Below are 25,067 nucleotides of genomic sequence, written 5' to 3'. Positions count from 1 at the left end.
ACAAATTACCATATACCCATCTTATGGATTTAATAATGAACATTAAATTTCTATGCTACATTTCTGAACATCACTGTACAAGGTTATTCTTTTTAATATCATACAATTATTTCTTTCAGTTACTTCCGATTGCCTTTGTCAGACCACAGTCATAAGTTGCTATGTTTCTGGTCGAAATAAAGCAGCTGCATATGAGCACAACTTCAACTTTTCAACCAAAGAAAAAGTTTAGGCACCTATTTTGTTGGTATCCAATTCAAACCCCAAATTCTGCATAAATACCTCCCACCCTTAGATATTATACAATGAACGAATTTAAGCATTCCCATTTTTATTCCCAAAATACAGTAACTATATATAGATGTACCAAGAAATAGACCATAGTTGAACATGAAATTCTGACAACTCAGAAAATGGCATCGTACAAAGATGGCCAAATGAAATGTAACCATAATGTTACAAAACCGGAAGGATAAGAACTCATTCACTCTACAACTTTTCTCGACAGACCAAGGAGAGATTTATTAAAAGGGAAAGAATTGAAGGGCAAATGAAAGGCAATTTAGTTTTTTGTAAAAAAAAAATTGAAAATTTAACACTAGTTCAGTCGACCAATGGAAAACAGGAGAGATAAGAAGAGAATAATTTTAAATTCAATGTAAAGCATATTTTTAAGATCAGTTTGCAAAAAATTTTTCTATTTTCGCAATCTCCTTACATATATAAAAAAAAAAACATTTATTAATTTTCTGCGTTTTTAAACTTTTGCACAGATGGCAACTCGTAACGTCTGCTTCATTCACAGTAAGCATAATTCAAATAACCGCCAATTCAAAAACCTCTCAATGTATTGTGAATAGCAATCGTAGTAAATACTTCTTGTGCCTTCCATCCACCAAGTGTCCCATTTGGGAATGTTGATTTAAAACATCCCTTCCTCTTTTGAGTTTAGCAACGCAATTGGAAACCAGTTGATTTCTTTCTTTCTTCTTCTGGGCTCTGGTAGGGAAAATGTCATGGCATTTCACTTGACCCCACCTCTAACCCGGCTCGTTATATTTAAATCCCAATAACTTTAAGGGTTAATAGCACTTTACCAAATACCGCACACAACAAAAGGTAATGCATACATATGCGACAGAGTATGTTGGCACAGTTAGATCTAAAACTTAACGTACATTTTAGTTTTGTAGTCATAATTGGTACAGTAGTACAGTGTGAGATTATATAAAATCGAAATCAAATCTGCAGACATATTCAAACCGAAACCGAAGTTGGATGTTATAATAAATGCCCTTCATATATGTTTGTATGGGAGCTATATCAGATCAAGAACTAATTCACACACAGTACGGTAAAAAGTTGAAAGTCATACCAGAACAAATGATACGACGGAAAAAGTGGAAATATTTATAAAATTTATAAACAAAACAAGTAAGGAGGGCCTAAAGCCTGGCGAAGCCGACTTTTTGATTCCTTACACCACATTGTATATGCAGGCTAAGTTGTAGAATTTTAAATTTGCTTAGATTTGGTATGTAGGACTCCAAAAAAACAACACCTCATGCTAAATTTTAGAAAGATCGAACCAAAATTTTTACTTCTGTAGCCTTACAAGGCGATATCGGATGAAAGATATATATCTAAATGTAGCTCTCAAATATATATATATATATATATATATATATATATATATATATATATATATATATATATATATATAACTCTATATATATATATATATATATATATATATATATATATATATATATATATATATATATATATATATATATATATATATATATATATATATATATATATATATATATATATATATATATATATATGAGAGCTATATCAAAATATGAACCGATTTTTATGAATTTTACACATATATTGGGAAGTCAAATAAAACATATCGTGCTAAATTTTGTAAAGGTCAGATCTAAACTGTGGATTCTACAACTTAGAAAGGCCATATCGGATGAAAGATATATATCGAAGAAAGCACGCTAACTTTCGAAGGGGTAAATCCGCTTGAAATGTTGAACAAATACTTCTTATTAGTGTAGGTCGGTTGGGATTGTAAATGGGGCGTATCGGTTCATGTTTTGATATAGCTGCCATATAAGCCGATCTTGAATCTTGATTTATTGGGCCACTAGACGGCGCAATTCTTATCCGATTTGGCTGAAATTTTGCACAAGGTATTTTGTTATGATATCTAACAATTGTGCCCAGTATGATTCAAATCGGTCATTAACCTGATATAGTTGTCATATAAACCGATGGTGAATCTTGACTTCTTGAGCCAATAGAGCGCGCAATTCTCATCCGATTTGGCTGAAATTTTGCATGAGGTGTTTTGTTATGACTTCCAATAACTGTGCTGGGTATGGCGCAAATCGGTACATAACCTGATATAGTTGCCATATAAACCGATCTGGGATCTTGACTTCTTGAACCTCTAGAGGGCGCAATTCTCATCCGATTTGGCAGAAATTATGTACAACGGCTTCTCTCATGAACTTCAACATACGTGTTCAATATGGTTTGAATCGATCAATAGCTTGATACAGCTACCATATAAACCGATCTCCCAATTTTGCTTCTTTAGCCCCTACAAGGCGCAATTCTTACCCGATTGAACTGAAATATTACATAATGAGTTCTACAATGCTCAGCATTCAATTATGGTCCGAATCGAACTATAACTTGTTATATATGAGATATGTGGTTATAGACCGATTTGGATCATACTTGGCACAGTTTTGTGAAGTCACAACAGAACACAATATGCGAAATTTCAGCTAAATCGGACAAAAATTGCGGCTTGTAAGGGCTCAAGAAGTCAAATCGGGAGATCGGTTTATATGGGAGTTATATCAGGTTATAGACCGATTAGGACCGTACTATGCACAGTTGTTGGAAGTCATAAAAAAGCAAAATATACATCGGACAAAAATTTGCGCCGTCCAGGGGCTCAAGAAGTCAAATCGGGATATCGGTTTATATGGGAGCTATATCTAAATCAGAACCGATATGGCCCAATAGCAATGCCCAATAACCTACATCAATATTAAGTATCTGTCTATCGTGATTTCGACAGACGGACGGACGGACATGGCTAGATCGATTCAGAACGACGACAGGATCAAAAATATGTATACGTTATAGTGTCTTAGACGAATATTTCGAGGTGTCACAAACGGAATGACTAGATTAGTATGCCCCCATCCTATGGTGGTGGGTATAAAAAAATATCATGGCAATCCTGAGCACAGATATTTTATCTAGAACTTCGATGTTCTGGATGGATGTTAATTCCATACAATTTTTGCTGCATTGCACTCCATAGAATTTAAATAAAACATAATTAATTTGGTTCAGTCATGTAGAGAAGTAACTGCCAAATTAAAAAAGATCTGTGTTCACCAAACACAAAATTTTTATTTTCTATGGTCTACTGTGATTGTGTTTGGGCTGTGGCTTGTTGGAAATCAAGCCCAAAAGGACCTGCGAAAAAAATGTACGCATAAAAAAAAATAAAAACGTCATCCACTTATTGAATACGTCCTTAGCCACATATCATTAATTTTGTGGACGTCTACAGAAGAAATAGAGAAAAGTATTCTGCATATGATTTTTTACCCATCACCGAAGAATGGTGAAATGTGGACATTGAGCTGAAAACATATATCGGATAGCACTCTTTGGAATGGAATGTTCATGAGCTAACTTGGACTTGGATATATCAGTGTGGAGACCGATTCAAACTTTACTTAGGATAGCTGGTGGAGTTCATACGAGAGATCATCTTGCAAGGCTTCAGTCAAGAAGTATATTTGAAAGATCGCATTATATGGAATATACATTATGCTTTGGAGCGATTTAAAGCATACTTGGTATGTCTGTTGAAAGTCATCGTGCAAAGTTTCAGCCAAATTGTATAAGACTTGAGCTGTCTAGAGGCTCAAAAAGAATAATCGAGAAATTGGTTCGTATGGAAGCTATATCTTAATATGGATCGATTTGGTCACCGACCTACTATAATAGGAAGTATTAATGCAAAATTTCAAGCTCCAATATTTACCCATTCGAAAATTAGCGTTCTTTCGATAGACATACGGGCGGACGGACATGACTAGATCGACTTTAATTGTCATGACGATAAGGAGTATATTTACTTTATGAAGCCTTAGACAAATATTATAAGGGTTTACGAAAGAAAAGACGAAAATAGTAAACCTCTTCCAAAAAAAGTCCTTAATCGGACGATATTTGCATATACTTGCTATTATAGACCGTTCCCCCTTTTAACTTTCACTGAATAATTGGAGCAGTGTGTTTTATTAGACCCCTTACTATCTGCATCATACGGAGTTTACTCATTATCTGCTGGAGCATGTTTGAATCGGACAATTATCATTGCTATAAGAGATGTCCTCCGTCTATTCCTTAAGGACTTTGTAGAAAAAGCGTCCTCAACGTAGTCGATTTTAATAACTCGTCGAATTTTTTTTAGACAAATTTGTATACAAATTTATGAAAAAAATTATTTATTTTTATACCCACCACCATAGGATGGGAGTATACTAATCTAGTCGTTTCGTTTGTAACCCTTCGAAATATTGTTGTAGGACCCCATTAAGTACATGCTGGATCGTTTTGATATTCTGATTCGAAATAGCCATGTCCGTCCGTCCGTCAGTCGAAATCACGATAGCGGTCGAACACGTGCAGCTAACCGCTTGAAAATTATGCACAGATACTTTATATTGATGTAGGTCATTGGGAATTGCAAACGGGCCATATCGGTTCAGATTTGGATATAGCTCCCATATAAAACGATCTCCCGATTTGACTTCTTGATCCCATGGAAGCCATCATTTTTGTCCGATATGGCTGAAATTTTGCACATAGTGTTCTGTTATGACTTCAAACAACTGTGCCAAGTACGGTCCAAATCGGTCAAGAACCTGATATAGCTCCCATATAAACCGATGTCCCCATTTGATTTCTTGAGCCTTTACCAGACACAACTTTTGTCCGATTTGGTTGAAATTTGCACATAATGATCTGTTATGACTTCCAACAACAGTGCCAAGCACGGTCCATATCGATGTATAACCCGATACAGCTCCCATATAAACCGATATCTCGATTTGACTTCTTGAGCCCATGGAAGCCACAAATTTTGTCCGATTTGGCTGAAACTTTGCATGTGGTGTTCTATTTTGACTTCCAACTACTGCGCCAAGTACGGTTCGAATCGGTCTATAACCTGATAAAGCTCCCATATAAACCGATCTCCCGATTTGACTTCCTGAGCCTTTACATGCCGCGATTTTTATCCGATTTGGCTGAAATTTCGCATATAGTGTTCTGTTATGACTCTGCACAACTGCGCCAAGTACGGTCCAATTCGGTCTATAACTAGATATAGCTCCCATATTTTAGCAGAATCCATGGTGCTGGGTTCCCAAGATTCGGTCCGGCCGAACTTTGCACGCTTTTACTTGTTTAACTTAACCTCTCAATACCTTATATCTTGAATATGACATATAACGACCATAAATAACATACGTGACTGTACCTATTTTTGTTGGTTGGCATTATGCCTTACTACTACCATTTGCATGTTAATCAAACAAACCCATTTTTTGCAAATTATGATCTGTGTAGTTTGTCAACATCATTCATATGGGCAATTTGTAATTTTAACATCGAAATAATTTGAGGTTGTGACCGTGAAAATTCATATTTCAATCAAACGCAAAGAACGAAGCACCGAATGGACTCAAACAAGACAAGAGGTCAACGAACACAACAACAAAAATTATTAAACTAAAGCTTTTCGGAAGCGTTCTGAACAATTCACAACTGAAATACGGTACAGCATCCTGTTGAGCAGACAAACGCTGGCAACATGCACCCAAATCAAAGGGATTTTAGAAAAAATATCATACCAAAATTATGCCTAAAACAAGGGACAATAGCCTTTTGGATCATAAAAATAAAACAAAAAACCCAGACGACGAATTTGCTGTTGTACGCGGATCAATGGTCAAGGATACTGGTAAAGCGGAAGCTTAGCCTTCCTGCATCCGTCACCCTTCGCAGCAAACAAGTTTCAATTCGAGCTGCAAAAGCGATGCTTTTGATCCTTGCCAGACAATAATGTGGTCCAGTGGATGATGTGTCCGTCGGGGGACAATAGACAATGTCAAACTTTAGGCAGCTTGTACAGACAAGACCAGGTGGTGGCGATACACACAAGCCATACAATCAGCATCATGAGATCAATGATCATCAGCGTGCGCAAAAAAAAAACTACCACCAAACACAACAAAACCCATAGAAAATCACCTAAAACACAAACGATTTTTGTTTCAATTGAACAATTGCATTTAGCACCGCTGCCGGTACAATGTGAACGACAACGGTGACAAAGGGAAACGGAAACTTGATAAACAAGTTTTCTTGGTAGGTTTTCATTAGGACCAAAGGAAATGAAAGAAATTTGTTATTATTATGAACATTGTTGCAGGGCTGATATAAAATACCAACACACACACACACACACACATAGCACATTAAAAGCAGAATGATATGCTTTGTTAAAGGAAGCTGCAACACAAGCATACCTTAGCAGCAGAAGCAACAGCCTGAGTATATAAACTAAAGCTGCTGCGCAAACGCACTTAGTTTCATTTCAATCTTTAAACGCAACACATCATTGAACTCATCTCATGATCGCCGTCGTTCGCGGCAATGGTCGTCTTTCGACTAAGCATCGGCGGGTAGTGATATGAATTATCAAAAACTTATTAACAAAATTTTATTTATGGAAAAGTTTTGCAACTGTTTTACACACAACAACAAAATTTCAAATTAAAAAAAAATGTTTTACAAAATACACAAATAAACAACCGCAAAGCAGCCTAAGTATAAACAACCATTACAAAAGTCAGATCGTTCACAGTTTTAAATAAAAAAAGTATTAAAAAATCGTTATAAACACTTAACAACAAAAGCAAACATAACAATGAAAAATTTAAAAAATATGTATATTTGTCACAGTGATTTACAACGATTATCAACTCTTCAAAGTGCTGAAAATAATATGATTTTTTACATATCTTCAACAGGTAAGTGTGTTGTTTGTGGAAACAATGGTTTTTCTATACTGTTTTGTATATAAGTACAGTGGCGCCTAATACAGACAAAAAAGAATTTTCCAAACAAGTGGGAGAATTTAGATGTTTTTATACCCTCCACCATAGGATGGGGGTATACTAATTTCGTCATTCTGTTTGTAACACCTCGAAATATGCGTCTAAGAACCTATAAAGTATATAAAGTCGTCATGACATTTTCAGTCGATCTAGCCATGTCCGTCCGTATGTTGGTTGGGATTGTAAAAAGGCCAAATCGGTCCATGTTTTGATAATTTTTGTCAATTTTTGTCCGATTTGACTGAAATTTTGCACGTGGTGTTTTGGTGTCACTTCCAACAACTGCTCAAAGTATGGTTCAAATCAGTTCATAACCTGGTATAGCTTTCATATAAACCGCTTTAGGATCTTAAGTTCTTGAGCCAATAGAGGGCGCAATTCCTATACGATTTGGCTGAAATTTTGCATGAGGTGTTTTGTTATGCCTTCCAACAACTGTGCAAAGTATGGCGCAAATCTGTAAATAACCTGATATAGCTGCCGTATAAACCGATCTGGGATCTTGATTTCTTGAGCCTCTAGAGGGCGCAATTCTCATCCGATTTGGCAGAAATTTTGTACAATGGCTTCTCTCATAACCTTCAACACACGTGTCTAATATGGTCTGAATCGATCCATATAAACCGATCTTCCGATTTTGCTTCTTGAGCCGCTACAAGGTGCAATTCTCATCCGAATGAACTGAAATATTATACAATGACTTCTACAATCTTCAGTATTTAATTCATTTATGGTCCGAATTGGATTATAACTTGATATAATAGTCCTCAAATAGCATAACAATTCTTATTCATTATTTTTTGCTTGCCTTAGAAGAGATACCGTGCAAAGAACTCGACAAGTAGGATCCATGGTGGAGGGTATGTAAGATTCGGCCCGGCCGAACGTAGCACGCTCTGTTTTTTTTTTTTTTGCCTGATAGAGCAAAGATCATTTTATTTCAGAATCTTTAGTGTATTTCCCTTTCGAGACGATCTTAATGATCGAAGGTTTCTTGTAATGGAAAAGAAAAGTCAGACATCTTTTTTTTGTATTTTTTGGAAAAAATTTTCTTCCTAACTTAAATCATTATACGAATTGATAATAAATGACTTTGAACACAATTCGTTTTTCCTTTGCTTTTACTTTCTGGAAAACTTCATTATTGTCATGTGTGCATTTATTAAAGCAATATCTGTAAAGTTGAAAATTGCTACGAATTCATAAACAGTGGCTATGAAAACTGTTGAATGTTCCTTCAACCTTATTTAACAACACTCCAAATCATTATTGTAGGTGCATATGCTAAAGCATTACATGTACAGTTAGAAACGAACTATACATGACTGCGAATGACGCAGAGTATTGACAAACCGAAAAATCTTGGAAATAATTCTAGAACTTTTGAACGAATGGAGATATGTACAAGGAACGTAACATACGAGTAGTCAATGTTGAAGTATTTTCCAACATGTATGCAAAATTTAGGGACCCTAGTAGGTCGAAAGACTTATGATATGCTCGAGGTGACCCACTGGAATCCATACCCACATACTTATTGGAAAACACTTCAACATTGACTATGTAAATTTTTCTCATACATATCACAGCGCAGAGGTTCGCATGTCTACCTATGACCCTGAACGCCTGGGTTCGAATCGTGGCGAGACCATCAGAAAAAATGTTCGCCGGTGGTTTTCCTCTCCTAATGCTGGCAACATTTGTGATACATATCGCAACGCAGAGGTTAACATGCCCACCTATGACGCTGAACGCCTGGGTTCGAATCCTGGCAAGACCATCAGAAAAAATTTTGGTTTTCCTCTCCTAATGCAGTCAACATTTGTGAGGTACTATGCCATGTAAAACTTCTTTCCACAGAGGTGTCGCATTGCGGCACGCCGTTCGGACTCGGCTATAAAAAGGAGGCCCCTTATCATTGAACTTAAATTTGAATCGGACTGCACTCATTGATATGTGAGAAGTTTGCCCCTGTCCCTTAGTGGAATGTTCATGGGCAAAATTTGCAATTTGCATATATATCTCCATCCTTTGAAAAGTTTTACAATTATTTCCAAGATTTTTTGATTTGGCAACACTGTGTAACGATAAAACATTTCCTATCGTGCCCAAACGCGCGGGTTCAAATCCCGCGCGGCAAGAACATCTTAAAACATTTTTCAGCAATTGTTATCCCCTCACTAAATGCTGGCAACATTTGTTAGTATTTCATCCATGTGCAACTTCTCAACAAAGATGTGTCAATTTTCAGTGATACGCTTTTCGGACTCGGCATAAAACGGGATCTTAAATTTGAATCGAGCAACACTCAATTGATATTGTGAGAAGTTTGTTTTCCTCTAATTTGTTCCATAATGGGATGTTGGGAAAACGCTTAACCACATAGGATCTTAGATCAATTTTTCGAGATGTTACAAACGGAATGATTGAAGGCCACCGTGGCACAGAGGTAAGCATATCCACCTATGACGCTGAACGCCTGGGTTCGAATATTGGCGAGAACATCAGAAAATAATTTTCAGCGGTGGTTATCCACTCCTAAATCTGGCGACTTTTATGAGGTACTATGTCACTAAGAAACTTCTCCCCAAAGAGGTGTCGCACTGCGGCAAGCCGTTCAGACTTGTCTGAAAAAGGAGACCCCTTATCATTGAACTTAAACTTGTATCTGACAGCACTCATTGATATGTGAGAAGTTTCATGGGTAAATTTGCATTTGCACAAACGGAGTGACTAGATTAGTATACACCCATCCTATGGTGATGGGTATAAAAGGTAATAACAAAAAAAATAGAACGAAAATTGAACATAGCACCAGCCTTTATATAAACAGTTATTGCAATAGGCCAATTATTGGTAAACAGCAGTGATGGGTACACAACTCTAGAGAAATTTGTTTGTGAAGGTACCCTTATATGATACAATGTTCGTCTCAAAGAGGCATGCTTCTACCAATGCACAGCTCACTTTTTAGTAAGTTGGTGGAAGCATATAATATTTTTGGGTCTTAGCGGACTGATGATGCAGCTTTGGTCAGCTTCAAAATCGTGATCTCTGTAGCCAGCCCAATGCATATATAGCACACCACATTATGCCTTTACTTTTTAAATGCGGTTTTATTTGGCTTTCTATTCTAAATGGAAGCAAAATCAAAGCATATGTGTAGATTTCAACTGGACAAAGAAATTTAACAACAATAAGTAAAAACAGCAAAAATGTTCGCTGTAACAGCAAAAAGTCGTCTAAAAATGGGACAGCAGTAATTTTTTGCTGAACGGCTTCCGAAATGTTTTCCCTATAATAAGTCGCTTTTACTTTGACGCAGGCTCGATGAAAAATGTTTGGAGAGCGGACATCGGAGGTTATAGCTGACCATATCATTACTTGAGATGGAAAATTACTTCGATTCGTAGGCTCGAATTCTCGTGGATGTGTTCACTTAAGTAAACGCAATCATTTTGAGATCTAACGAATTACTCAAATGGGAAATTGGAGGCCACCGTAGCGCAAAGGTTAGCATGTCCGCATGTCCGACGCTGAACGCCTGAAAGAACGAAATTTCAGCGGCGGTTATTCCCTTCTAATGCTGGCGACATTTGTTAGGTACTATGCCATATAAAAATTTCTCCCCTCAATCTTCCCCCGCAAAAGTGATAGGGAGATTGGTCTACAAATTCACTTGCAAAGGCTCTAAAAGGAAAAATAGGGCTATACATGTGTATGAGAGCTATATCTAAATTTCGTCTGATAACTATAAAATTCACCTCTAATATTGAGATTTATAGGGCCAACCTTCGTGCAAAATCGCAAAATTACAAAGAGAATCGATTCACAAATGACGATTTTATTGCAATATTAGTCCAAATCGGACGAATTTATCTATGGACCGCTACACCAAAATCCGAATAAATTTGTTTTAATTTTAATAGGCTTCGTCTCTAGGCCAAAAAATATGGCAGTGCAAAATTTCAGAACGATTGGATGGAAATTGAGAACTGTACTTTGTACACAAATTAACGTGGACAGACAGATAGATGAACACAGATTTTGAGTAATTTGCAATAATGTTGTGATTTGTGAGCCTTATTTATTACAGTTTGAACATATTTGTTCGAAATTTGATACGGATTTGATAACCCATGTGAAAACATCCGCCGAGGTCCATCAAAATTGGTACAGAATTGGATATAGGTCCCACTTTGTACCTATAGTGTAGGTGTAGGATATTATAAAGTCGGCACCGCCCAACTTTTGCCTTTCCTTACTGATTTTCAAATGAAATTAAGATATAAGAAATGTTGCTGAAATGTTATATATTTTTTCTCTTACAAAGAGGTTTCTTAATTTTATTTCGCAGACATTTCATCCTGCCTTCATTGTTTTTTTTTTAATTTTCCACATCTTTATAATAATATACTCCTTTACTCTCTCTGCAGGAAGGATAACCCAGTTAACCCAAATCACAAGACGAAACCCGCACTATAAGGATCACACCAACTACAAGGATGCCCCCCAAACCCCACCTCAACGAAATGAAACTCAAGACGTAACTCCTAACACAAACTGTGAAAAAAGCATAACAAACCAAACAAAATGCCAAATTCTAAACCTTTTCGAAACCAAATGTGATAAAAATCTTATAAAGCCCATTGTACAAAACAAACAAAACAAAAGAAACAAACCCAAAATCAAGATAAATTAAATTTATGCACCATGAGTAACAAAACAAAAGTATGTCAAAATCAAATGACTAAAACAACAAAGCCAACGATAAAAACTAATCTGTCCAAGAAAAACGCCATTTTGTAAGAAATACACAAAAGCAACTCTCAAGAATATAAAACTCAGAGAATTTACAAACAAACAAAATGTAGACTCAAGAAATCTAAAATTAAGCAAAATTTAAAATCTCGACAAATAACTCAGGCGAATACAAAGCAAGCAAATTAACTCAAACCTCATTAAAACTGGAGAAGAGAACAGAGCAGAACGCAGCATCTGCAGCAGCAGTAAACGACAAAGCAGCAGAATTTTCCCTTTGTAACTTTCAGATACAACACTTGGTATCTAGATACTGTTAAATGGGAGAAATTTTCTATTGCCAAGAGGAGAAGACATGAGGCGAAATCAATGTTAGATACATTTAACCCCTCACAAGACAACATCAGCAGCAGCAGGACAGGCACACACAGAGTACTCCGTCTAAGGTTTATCTAAAGCTAAACATATACCCCTGGACCAGGCAGCAGATAAATTTCAATGCATAGAAAAGGACTCACACAATGCTCAGGCCTTTCACTCATGAATTCTCTTAAAAAAGCTAACAACTCACTTGCACACGCACACAACCATAAGACAACCACCCTGATAACCCACTCTCATGCCAACAGCATTCATAATCATTATCAAGATTATTCTTCATCAAAACATACTCATCCCTTGCAAACACACAAAAACCCACTAACAACCAAACCAACCGTTTGCAAAATCTACCAACCACCCAACCAACCCTTTAAACGAAAGCGAAATTTTTCTATCAAGAAGAACTCCAGTTTCTTACAGCGAGCAAATGAATTCCTAATGATGCTCTTTGGCTTTTGAGGAACTAAGGAATGGCAAGGACTTGAACCAACTTGGCTGGTCAAAACTGGTGGATGGATGGATGGAATATAAAAGCGAAGGATGAATGCCAAATTAGAATAATACACAGCAAAACGGGTAATTTTCTTCAAATTTATTTTTTGCTTTCTGATGTTTTCAACTGAAAATTATGACTTTTTTTTTGGAAAGCCCAAACGATAAGAGTAAGATGAATGTTTAAAAGGTGGTGGCTGATTTAAGCAAAAAGGGTTAAATGAAAATAAGCACCACATAGAAAACAAACAAAAATCAATTTGGACTTAATACTAATTAGAGAGAAAAAGAACAATTAAAGCAAAACTTATAAAGACTAAAGCAAGAATCCCAAAAAAAAAGTAAGAAAATTAAAAAAAAAATAAGGGTGTGCAGCATGCTGCAAATAATAAGACAATAACAAGACTTATATTTTTTCATACAACTTAGACTCAAATTTACAAAAAAAAAACAAAAACTAATCTTAACTTTGCCCTAACAGGCAATAACTTATTATAACAACTTATTTAAGTTTATTTAAAATTTTTAGCAAAATTAGCTTAGAACCAAAAAAAATTATACTTTTAAAAAATATGGCTTTATTTGGAATTTCAAAAAAAAAAATCAGTTGGTTTAACTATTTTTATTTAAGCCATTTACTAACTTACATTGGCATACGAGCACTTATAGTGACTACAATACTTCACCGAAAGAAAAGTTGATATCAACTGTATTGATAGTAAATTAATACCAAAACAATACCGTTTGGTATGGATTATATATACCATACGGTATTGTTATGGTATTAATTTAAGATATTGCTTTACTATCAATACCATTGTTGCTATGCGATAACAATTTTTCTTTTGGTGTACAAACTGGAATAGTTGGTAGGAAACACAATTTGGGTTTTCTTTGGTGTGTGAGTGTAACAACTGTAGGGCGCCATCTACTATTTACGAATGTGAACAACTATGAAGTACTTCACTACACACAAGAAAAAATAATGCAGATCAATACTACTGATCAATACTGAAAGCCAAAAAGCGAAATTACAATACAACGTATTGCTGTATTGTACAACGTATAGTTGCGTCGCTAGGAGATAAAATCATGCAATAAAACTAATACTATAAAGTTGAACATTTTTATCAGTTTCATTCGATATTAGTGCTTTGAGCGTACAACTACTAAATAAATTGCAAAAATTATGCAATTCAAGGCACAAATGGACATTTCTATTACAAATTTGTCTGTTGACAACTCAACTGAATCCATAATCGACCTATTAGCCATTACATACTTACACACACGCTTCGAATATCTATACATCTATTGAATCTGATTTCCTCATTTCCTAAAATTTATTTACTTCGAAAAATTCTTCCCTTAACATGTTGTCCTTTTTCCAGAAACATTTTTGCCTTTAATAACAAAACCCAAAGTACATAAGAATCAATTTTACTTCCACTTTAGGTAAAAATTCTTTAAAATCAAGTAGAAACTCTTCCACCAATGGAAATTATTCCTAAAAATTATCATAATTGCATTTAGTTCCTTATCCCTTATATCAAGTGAATAGTTTTTCACCTATTGGAAATTATTCCTAAAAGGTGTCATAATTAAATTTAGTTCTTCATCCCTTATATCAAGCAAATAATTTTTCACCTAAGTAATTTTTTTAAGAAATTGGAAAATTCGTCTTCTTTGAATAGAGATCCTTAGTTTTGGCTCAAACCTTTAAAGTTAGGATATTTTTTGTTTTAGGTTTATTAATTAATTGATTTAAATCAACGAATGACAAATACACAAATTCTTAATCAAAGTACGCTCTTGGATCTTTAAAATACTATTCAAATATTGAAACTCCCAAAATTTGTGCGTTTAATATGTAACTCAAAATCTCTTCCGAAAATGCCGATCCATAAACTGAAAAAAAGTTGTCCTACAATTCAAGATATTTCCTTATTCGTAGGAATTTAGCAGTGAAAACGTGCTTAAGAACCTAAACTATAAAATAAAGATGTTGTCCTTAAATTTAATTTCCTATTTACTAACGGACATGCCTGTCCGTTTTAAATTTTGATTGCTGGTTGATTCCTATTTTAATTCATGATTCCAATTTTGCATCATAGATGCTGTTCAATTAATTTTTGAAAACTTTTTTATACCCTACACCACTACGATAGTTCCACTGATAAGTATACCGATTGACTCAGAATCACTTTCTGATTCGATTCAGCCATGCCATGTTAATTTGTTTAAACTACAGATAGCAATCTTATCCAATCGTCTCCAAATTTGGTATGGGCATGTTTTTCGGCCTAAAGACGAAACCTATTGAAATTGGAAAAAATCTGTTCAGATTTGGATATAGCTTTCATATATATGTTCGTCCGATTTGCAGTAATACTGCAATAAAATGGTCATTTGTTAACCGATTCTCTTGAAAGGATTTTCTCCTGACTCTCGATACTACTGGTGAATTTCATAGAAATCGGTTCAGATTTAGATAAAGCTTTCATATGTATATATATGATCCGAATTTCGCTTGTATGGTCACTGCAACCGCATTTATTGACCAAACTTGTCAAAATTGTGCACAACGCCTCGACGACTACCACAATATCTATAAAGTTTGGTCGAAATCGGGTCAGGTTTAGATATTGTTCCCATATATATATTCGTCCGATTTTGAGAAATATTGTAATAATGTGCTCATTTGTTAACCGATTCTCTCGAAATTTGGCAGCAAGGATTTTCTTATGTAGTACTGGTGAATTTCATAGAAAATGATTCAGATTTAGATATAGCTGTCATATATGTATATCGATCGATTTTCACTTCTAAAGCCTCTGCAAGTGCATTTATTGTCCAATCTTGCCAAAATTGTGCACAATGCTTTTCTCGATGACTACCACAATATCTAAGAAGTTTGGTCGAAACCGATTTGGATGTATATGTAGCTCCCATACATATGTTTGTCAGATTTTCGGTAATTTGTTGTCATTTTCAACCGTAATTATTATATTTTGAAAATATTTGCTTTGCTCAAAATTTGATACGGGGATTTCATTTTAACAACCAATCTGAAAATATCAGCCGAAGTCCATGAAAATTGGTTCAGAATATGATATAGCTCCCACTTTCCATTTATAGGATAGGTGTAGGGTATAAAGTCGGCATCGCCCAATTTTTACATTTCCTTACTGGTCTTAAGGTCAGCATTTTAATAAAAAACAAATTAAATATTTAAATACGTTCCAATTTGTAAGGCTATTTTGCGTCTTTAACTACAGTTCACTGTTGTCTTCACCAAAGGTCACTTTTCTAACTTTCTACAATATTTTGACTTTCATTTTAGATTTCTTTCTTTAATAACAAGATGCATAGCTAAGAATTAATTAAACCACCTTTTAAATAAAAAATTAATCGTAAATAAGAAAAGTTAATTAAATAATAAAATTAGTACCCTACAATTAAAAATAACTAATCCTTAATATGAAGGAAAATATTTTTCACCAAAAGCAATGTTTCTTAAAAAGTTGGTAAAGTGATCAATTTTAAACAAAGTTTGCTAATCTTTGGCTCGAATCTTTAAAGTTAGGAAAAATATTTGTTTAGTGTAAATAGTGAATACAAAACATATAAGGAATTTGGTCCCCTTTTAGATATATATTTACAAACTAAGATCGAAAAGCAATATAATAGCTAAATTCGTACCAGTATATTATTTATTGTGAAGTTCTGGAACTGATGAAGTTTACTAAACAGGATCCGATTTCAAAACCTTTCCATGATGATGATGATTTTCACATTAAGATCCTTTTTTATAAATTTTAAACATTTACAAATTTTGGGAAAATAAACCTTAAATATGAAAAAACCCCATAAATCGAAATTACAAAATTTAAAAACGTTTAAAAAATCGCAAAAAATACCCTACGACAATAAATTAAGGCAAACATTAATAGAACGAACTTACCTTCTTTTAATATTTACCTAAATTTATATACAAAAATTTGGATATTTTACGAGTTATTGGCATATTTCCACAGATATATTTGAATGATTTGCGTACTCTCCTTCATAGAATGCGGGTATATTTACTTCATCAGTACATTTGTAACTAGTCGAAATAATAATCTGAAACTCTAGAAAAAACAGCAATGTCTCAATTTACGTTATTTTCGGTTCCAAGGAATCGCGACGAAAATCTAATATAGTTCTAATATAGGCTTTTCTTCCGATTTTGAGGACGTTTTGGGCACAATGCTATCTGAATTCTGTTATGAATACCAATGCTTGGGCAAGTTAGCTGTACATCGGTCATAACCTAATTTAGCTCCAAAATAAGCTTTCCTTCCGATTTTGAGGACGAATCGTTCGAAATATCTCTATTGTGAATAATTTTTCTCTTTATTGAAGGAAATTTTTTAAATTAAAGAACGCGAATGTTTAAATCTAGTATTATTTATCAACAGTAGGGGTGTAGGGTGTAAAAATTTGGACATAAAAATTTTTGTATATAAATTTGTGGTATAACACCCATTAATTACGAAATTAAATTTCATTCGATATTAAAGCGCTCTCGATCATGTATGTGGTGATTCGGTCGCAGATTTCTGGATAACTTTTTGGTGGCTGTGAAAAATTAATAATATTGGGTTGCCCAAAAATTAATTGCGGATTTTTCATATAGTCGGCGTTGACAAATTTTTTCACAGCTTGTGACTCTGTAATTGCATTCTTTTTTCTGTCAGTTACCAGCTGTTACTTTTAGCTTGCTTTAGAAAAAAAAGTGTAAAAAAGTATATTTGATTAAAGTTCATTCTAAGTTTTGATTAAAGTTCATTCTAAATTTTATTAAAAATGCATTAACTTTCTTTCAAAAAATCCGCAATTACTTTTTGGGCAATCCAATATTTGTATTTAATTGTTTTCATTGGTAATTAAAAAACAAACAATTTTAAATAAACTGATGCATCAACATAAATACTTTAAATAACAGATATATGAAACTTCATTAAAATCGAAAACATAAAAATCACATGTGGGCTAATCTTCTTCCACAATCTCATTTTAGTGAATCATGAATGACAAATGTAATAATTTGCATTCTAAACAGTTATTAATTATTTTTTTAAATGGATTTTAAATATAACAAATTTAAATATTTTCTGAAGAATGACATATTAATTTAATAATTTGTATCGATAAAGTAAAAATGTATTTTAGCTTTTCTAAATTTTTAATAAATATGAAACACTAGTAGTGAAAATGAACTTGAACTTGAATTTTCTTTAGGACAATGAGAATATTCGACTTTCAAGTTGTAATTAGCAAAAAAATATTTTTGAAAAAAAATTAAAAAAAAGAATTTTTTTGTCATATAAAAATATTAACAAAATTCATTTAAATCTTTGAATTGCATAAGAATTTCGAACTTCCATGCATTCTTAAAACACAAGCATTTAAGAATACATGTAATTTTGAAATCAGAGATGGCATTTGTATAACTTCTACCTTTGCAATATTTTTCATGTGGTTCTGCAAGCAAATATACGAAGAAATAACTACTCTTGTATATTCGCTTCCACAATTACATATTCCTTAAAATTTTCAAAAAAATAAAAAATGAAACATAAAATCATTAACTTAAAATTATTGTTTAAAAAAAAAATTTAATGATAGTCTAAAAATTTCACAACTAAAAAAAACACGATGATAGTTTAAAGAAAATAATGACAGTAAATGTCAGAGTATGCTACTTTTATTTGAGTGAAGTCAAGCCACCAAACCAGAACGTTGATGCAAGTTTGACCTCCATGAGTTAAAATTGTGAAGTATTCGGAAACCTAAAAACCATAAAGTGTAAAGAAAATAATGACAGTAAATGTCAAAGACATAAAACAGGATGTTTATGCTACTTTTTTTGGAGTGAAGTCCAGCTACCAAAGCAGAACATCGATGCAAGTTCATGAATCGAAATAGTGAAGCATTCGGGAGAACTTCCTTCCTAATCAGAAACCTAAAAAAACCAGTATTCATATAAAACCATCAGTAATATGTTATCACTTTGGGGTAGTAATTGCATTGCGATCACATTGGACATTTATTTGCATTTATTTTAGATTTGTTAATATATAACAAAATCATGGATAAATGAAAGGTATAGACTTTGAATTTCAAAACGTTAATAAAAGTTTTCCGTTCCACATCGCCTGACACATATAAACTTCTGATTACTTGACTCACATATAAACTACTGATTTCCTTTGCCTATGACAAAATGTGGAAGTAATTCTTAATTAATTGAAATTTTTAAAACAAAAATCTTTCAATATTTACATATGATTGAAGTATGTGTGAATTCTTCAATCATTTATTTTTTTTTTTACATGTATTGCATCTTTGATTCCCGAATTGAAAGGGATAAGATGAAATGAAATCTCTAGGATTTCACAGCTTTGATTCTTATAATGGGAAAATGATTAGATGACACAAAGGCCTATCAAAAATTATACAAAAAAAAACAAAACTACACAGCTATAATTACCTGCCAAAAGTTTATAAAAGAGTGGATATACAGTACAAAATGAATTAACGAAAAACAAAAATATAATTTTAAAATGAAAAAAAAAAAAAAAATTATAATAATTAAAGAAGATTATAATAATTAAAAAATATTTATAATAATCGAAGATGTTTAACAAGGATTTTGGTAAAGATCTTGAGCCAAAGATTGCTGACTCTTTCTCCAAAATGACTCTCAATTTCTAAGTATTCGAAATATCCTTAAAAATTTTACCAAAACTGATGATGAGATGAGATGTTCGTGGATATTTATTTATTATTATTCAATATTTAATTTCATGTTGTATATCAATGATAAGAAGTGCGCACAATAATGTTAGTTGCGCAAAACAAAATTTATTTTACCTTAGTATTTTTTCCCGAAGAGGGAAAGAGACGAGCTTTTTTGACCAACAGAATGAATATTACAAGAAATGTGATATAATTTCTTGTGATATTCATTCCCTTGGTCAAATTATCTCGACTCTTTCCTTTTTGGGAAAAAACAATAACGTAAATAGTAAATTCATTGACCAACCATACCAGGCACACAAAATAAATAGAAATTTTTTTTATATCAAACCAACAAGTAATACATCCCACCTCAACAACATATAAATCTAAATGTTAATTTAAGTCATTGGAACCAAATGAAAAGAAACGGCCAAGGTTAAGAAATCATTAAGCGAAAATACCACCAAATAACCCTTAATTTCTCTCTTTGGCATACATTCAACAACCCACCCCACAATGCATTGACTCAAAAAATGGCGTCCTCAGGGAAAACTAAACGCAAAAAAAAACATTGCAAGCAGATGTATTAAAAAAATTTCATGAGTAAATCTATGGATGTTTCTAATAAGATATTTTATTGTGAATAATTTGTTGGTCTTTTTTAAAAAATTTCATTCTGATTGGCAGTACAAAATATTATTTTATAGTATTTCAATAAAACTAAAAAAACACAAATTTTTAACAAAAAAAGTAATAAGCCAAAATTAAATTATTTATAATATTTAACGTTCATTTAAAAAAAATCGATTTTTTTTACTCAAGTTTTCAAAAAATTTGCGATATGCTCAAAGAATTTTTTGAGAAGTTATTGAAACCCTATAAAATTAGCATGCCTACATATGACTTTGAGCCCTAAAGCTGGAATCCTTTCGAGAAATTTCAAAAAATTATCAGCGATGTTTATCTTCTCAACAGGTAAAACTTTATACACGGAAAAAAATAAAAATCGGTTTCAATCACGTAATTAAAAGTAGTATTCAACAGCATTATTTAGTATGTCTATGGTATATAAGAACAACTCAACATGTTTCTCACTTGGATACTTCCCTTTATGGCTATAGTTTCGTAGTAGAGGAGTTTCATTTGGAAGCAAACACCTAAATGCCTCTATGACAAATAAATATTTGCCCGATCTAGAAGGGGTAGGAAACTTGTCCCTATTAGAAGAACGAGCTTAGTATCTGAATGGCAGTTTTATACGAGTACCATACGTCTTTGGTATACACTTCCTGACAATATCCAAAACATCAGCAATGCGTCAATTTAAAAAAAAAATCCATTTTTCTTCGATATTAGCTGTTTTCAAATTTTATAACTATTTTCCAAAATTCTAAAGTTTATTTTAAATTTGTTCTATAATGATATTCGAAAATGTTTATTCCTTTAAAAATTGTTTTATTATTTCTTAAAAAGGATATATGACTGTTCTTATAAGCCTGCACTATAACTATAAGATTTAATATTGTTGTGTAGGTATTCATTAAACCAAATAAATAAATCACGTAATTAATTTTTAAATTGAAACTGCTTCAATCACGAAAATGATAATATTAATAACAGTTATTGAAAAGGCGATTGAAACAATTTTCCGTAAAAAAAAAATTGGATATTCAATGAAAAAAGTAAAAAACAAAATCAAATTGCCAATTAATTTTTGAATTGATTTAATTAAAAAAATTATTGAAATTTTTACTTAATTTTTTAATCGAATCAATAAAAAAAATGATTGAAGTTTTTGACATATCCAAATAATTTTTTGATGGGATCAATTAAAAATTTTTTCAATTGTTATATACAAATTTTTGCGAAAAGCGCGCAGTATAGGGCGCACACTCAATTTCGATCCAACATGGTTCACATATTTAAAACTCCTGGAACACGAATTCGAGGTTCATGTTTGGGTGCATGATCACTCCTTAAAATGGAACGGAAAATTTTATTTCCGTTATTTATAAAACAAAGAGTAGTGAGACGGGTTTATGTCTAGCTACCATAATTTAGAAAAAAATGATTGACTCACTCAAATTTATTGTTATTGGAATTCATAACAAAATACCTCATGCAAAATTTCACATGGACGGATTTGGCCCATTTACAGTCCCAACCGACCTTCACTAATAAAAAGTATTTCTGCAAAATTTCAAGCTGCTAGCTTTACTCCTTCGAAAGTTAGCGTGCTTTCGACAGACAGACGGACGTGGCTAGATCGACTTAGAATGTCACGATGATCAAGAATATATATACTTCATGAGGTCTTACACGCATATTTCGAGGTGTTACAAACAGAATGACGAAATTAGTATTTCCCCATCGTATGGCGAAGGGTATAATAAATTCAGATTCAATTAAAATATAATTGATTCTATAAAATTTTTAATTGAAAACAATTTTTTTTTTCAATTAAATTTTATGATTTATTAATTTAACCGAAAACTTTTTTATTTTCAATTAAATTTTTAATTGAAAGAATTTTTGTAATAGTTTTTTCTGTGTACGAAGAGGTGTCAATCGTTCAATTAAAAAAGAGAGATCCCTTATAATTAAAAAAAAATTAAAGGACAGGGCTCATTGGTATAAGAGACGTCTTGCTATTCCCTATACGAAATATTCCTTGAAAAAATCCCTAATTTTGGCGAAACTCATTAAATAAGTACAGGAAACCACAAAACTTCAGAAATTGATCCTTAATAATACAACAAGTTTATGCAAAATTCTTAATTAATTTCGTGGATAGGTCAACAATATACAATATAGTATTCTTAATTAATTTTTTAGGAATGAAAACTTAGAAGAAGCACTAAAAAAATACAAAAGACTTAACGTTCTCTAGAAAAAGGATTGAACTAAAAAATCATTTTTTTTCAATTAAAAATAATTTTGCTTTCTATTTTAAAAGAAACAAAATAAAGTCTATATTGGTTTGAGCCGGACAAAACAAAATCCAACCACAAAATGGAACAACCAGAATAAAGTTGCAAAACAAGAAGGATTAAAAATTACATAAAATTATGATTTAAATATTTTTTTTTAATTACAAGTTTGGATGTTCATTCTCCATCGAATTTAGGTTTTAATACAAAAATCACCAACAAATACTTTAAAATCTTAATTTTTTTTAGATAAACTCAAATAGTTTACACAAATTCCAATCGAATGTTAAGCTTTAGCATTGAAATATACCACACATACTGTCATATAAAAATCCTTATCGTTTTTACACCAGAATGAGTAGGTGCAAAAACGATTAAGAATAAGACAATTTAACAAAACAGTTAAGTAAATCAAAGGTAAAGTGAACCACTAATATTTTATTATAATAAAAAAAAAAACAGATAGTGATTGTAGCCAGTGGCTTCTACTACTAGTATTCTTACATTATTAATAATAAAGATTATATAAATAAACAAATGAAATGGGAGTATATAAAAAAAAATAAAACCAATTACACATTTAAAGACACTAACTACTGAATACAATGGAATCTAAAGATTTTTTTCAAATCGAATTATTACAAATTATATAAACATTATTTTATATGTTATAATATATAAAAATTAAAACACTATAAAAAACAAGGCTGTGTAAAAAAATTTTACTTTCTTCTGTAGTTAAATTTTTTTTTTAGTTTTTACTAAAATTTGACAAAAAGTAAAAAGACAGTTTTGAAGTTTCGATTTTACAACCCACTTCTGTATAAAACATTTCCCAGAGAGTAAGATGTTAAAAAAGTTAGGGCATGAGCCAGCTCAAACTACAGTAACCTTTTTCATGTTTTTTAGACATTACTTATAACAACACAAAAGATAATTTTACAACAACAAGACTTTATAATGTTTCTACCTAAATATTAGTTGCATTACTAACAACAACATGATATCAGAAAAAAGTAACAAAAATCTAAGACTTCCTTATTTGCCTTTTCATTAAAAGCATTCTTCAACAAATTCTCCAAATTCATTCATCATAACTGACTGACTTTTAGAAACAACAACAAAACCAAATTTATAGTTCTAGAAACTGATAAACATAATAACCAATACAACCTATTTTACACACTTAAAATACAATGTTTCTTTCCCCTAATATATTCAGTTTTTAAATCTGCAAGCAAAGAAAACCAAAGTATATATATATTTTAAGTATATATATATTTTAATGAAGAAAAATTGTCCGATTTACTTTTAATTCTAAAAAAAAATTTTTTTTTCAACTTATAATAAATTTATTCCCAAAGTATTGATAAATTTCAACCAAAATTCTTAGTACGAACTTCAGATTAATATACATTACAAAAATTAGTGTAACGTAAAACCAAAAAAATATTCTAAATATAAAACAACGTATGTACTTAAAAACACATAATGCCAAATTGCCTTAAAAATAACAATTTCATTAAATAGTATTTGAAATAAAAAAAGTATTAAAAATCCAAATCATATCTATCTATTATTAACATGCATTTAGAACATGGATTTTCTTAATTGCAGATATATTTTTAATTTATTTAACATTAAAGTTTTATTTATAATTAATTTAATTTATTTTTTAAAAAAAAAATCTACTTTTTATAAAAAAAAACATTTACTAATATATTTCTCTTTTCTTTTTCTCTTTAGCAGGTGTTTAATGCGAAAAATATACGTAACGGATAAGCTATAAGCGCAATGAAAGATTTTAATTTAACTAATTTGGCAAAACAGTTCGTGTTATTCGGCTATAGAGTTTATTGGGTAAATTCTCAAAAAAAACAAAAACATTGAGTATTATTTAAATAGAATCAATTGGCATTATATTTATTAATAGCACGATATTTGAATACAAAAACTGTAATGAAAAACAATCTTTTTCAAAAATTCAAAAACATTTATTCTAAAATAGTAAGAAATATTCGAATTGTAATATGACAACAAAAATATGTAAAATATGAAATTATTTAAACGCGAAAGGATTATCAAGACAAAAAAAATTAGAAAAACCAGGTTACAAGGTTGTGATGTAATTTGTATGCTTTGAATGAGTTCGTAAAGGTACAATGTTTGAAAAAATATGTGAGAGATCATGAAGAAATGGTAACAATACTTTGATATATTGACATCATGAATGTTTTAAGAAGTATTGTCGGTTTGACTATGTTTTATGCCTCAATTAACACCACATGTATGTTGTTTCACATTTGAATACTTTTACTCCGTAGTTGATTGTAACAACCCATTTGCTGGGTTTTTTTCTATGGCTGCTTAAAGTACAGCATTAGGAACTATGAATTTGCTTACTTAATTAAGTTACGAGGTTAAAACTAATTTGGAAATTTTTAGGAATAATGCAGGCAAATTTTCAAGACAA

At 32.0% G+C, this 25,067-nt stretch overlaps 1 long non-coding RNA gene across 2 annotated transcripts; it reads left to right on the top strand.

Annotated features, from left to right (window-relative positions):
- Positions 1-6,923: 6,923 nt before the first annotated feature.
- On the top strand, positions 6,924-24,834 carry LOC131995349 (uncharacterized). Of its 2 annotated transcripts, none has more exons than XR_009397400.1 (3): positions 6,924-7,154; positions 11,678-12,959; positions 24,344-24,834. It is a non-coding gene; the product is annotated as an uncharacterized LOC131995349 (long non-coding RNA). The 2 variants fall into 2 exon arrangements; XR_009397401.1 differs by having other exon boundaries at positions 24,341-24,834.
- The last annotated feature ends 233 nt before the right edge of the window (positions 24,835-25,067 follow it).

This window comes from Stomoxys calcitrans, chromosome 2 (assembly GCF_963082655.1).
Source record: "Stomoxys calcitrans chromosome 2, idStoCalc2.1, whole genome shotgun sequence".
In the NCBI taxonomy this organism is placed as follows: domain Eukaryota; kingdom Metazoa; phylum Arthropoda; class Insecta; order Diptera; family Muscidae; genus Stomoxys; species Stomoxys calcitrans.
This window is presented reverse-complemented; position numbering and strand designations above follow the sequence as displayed.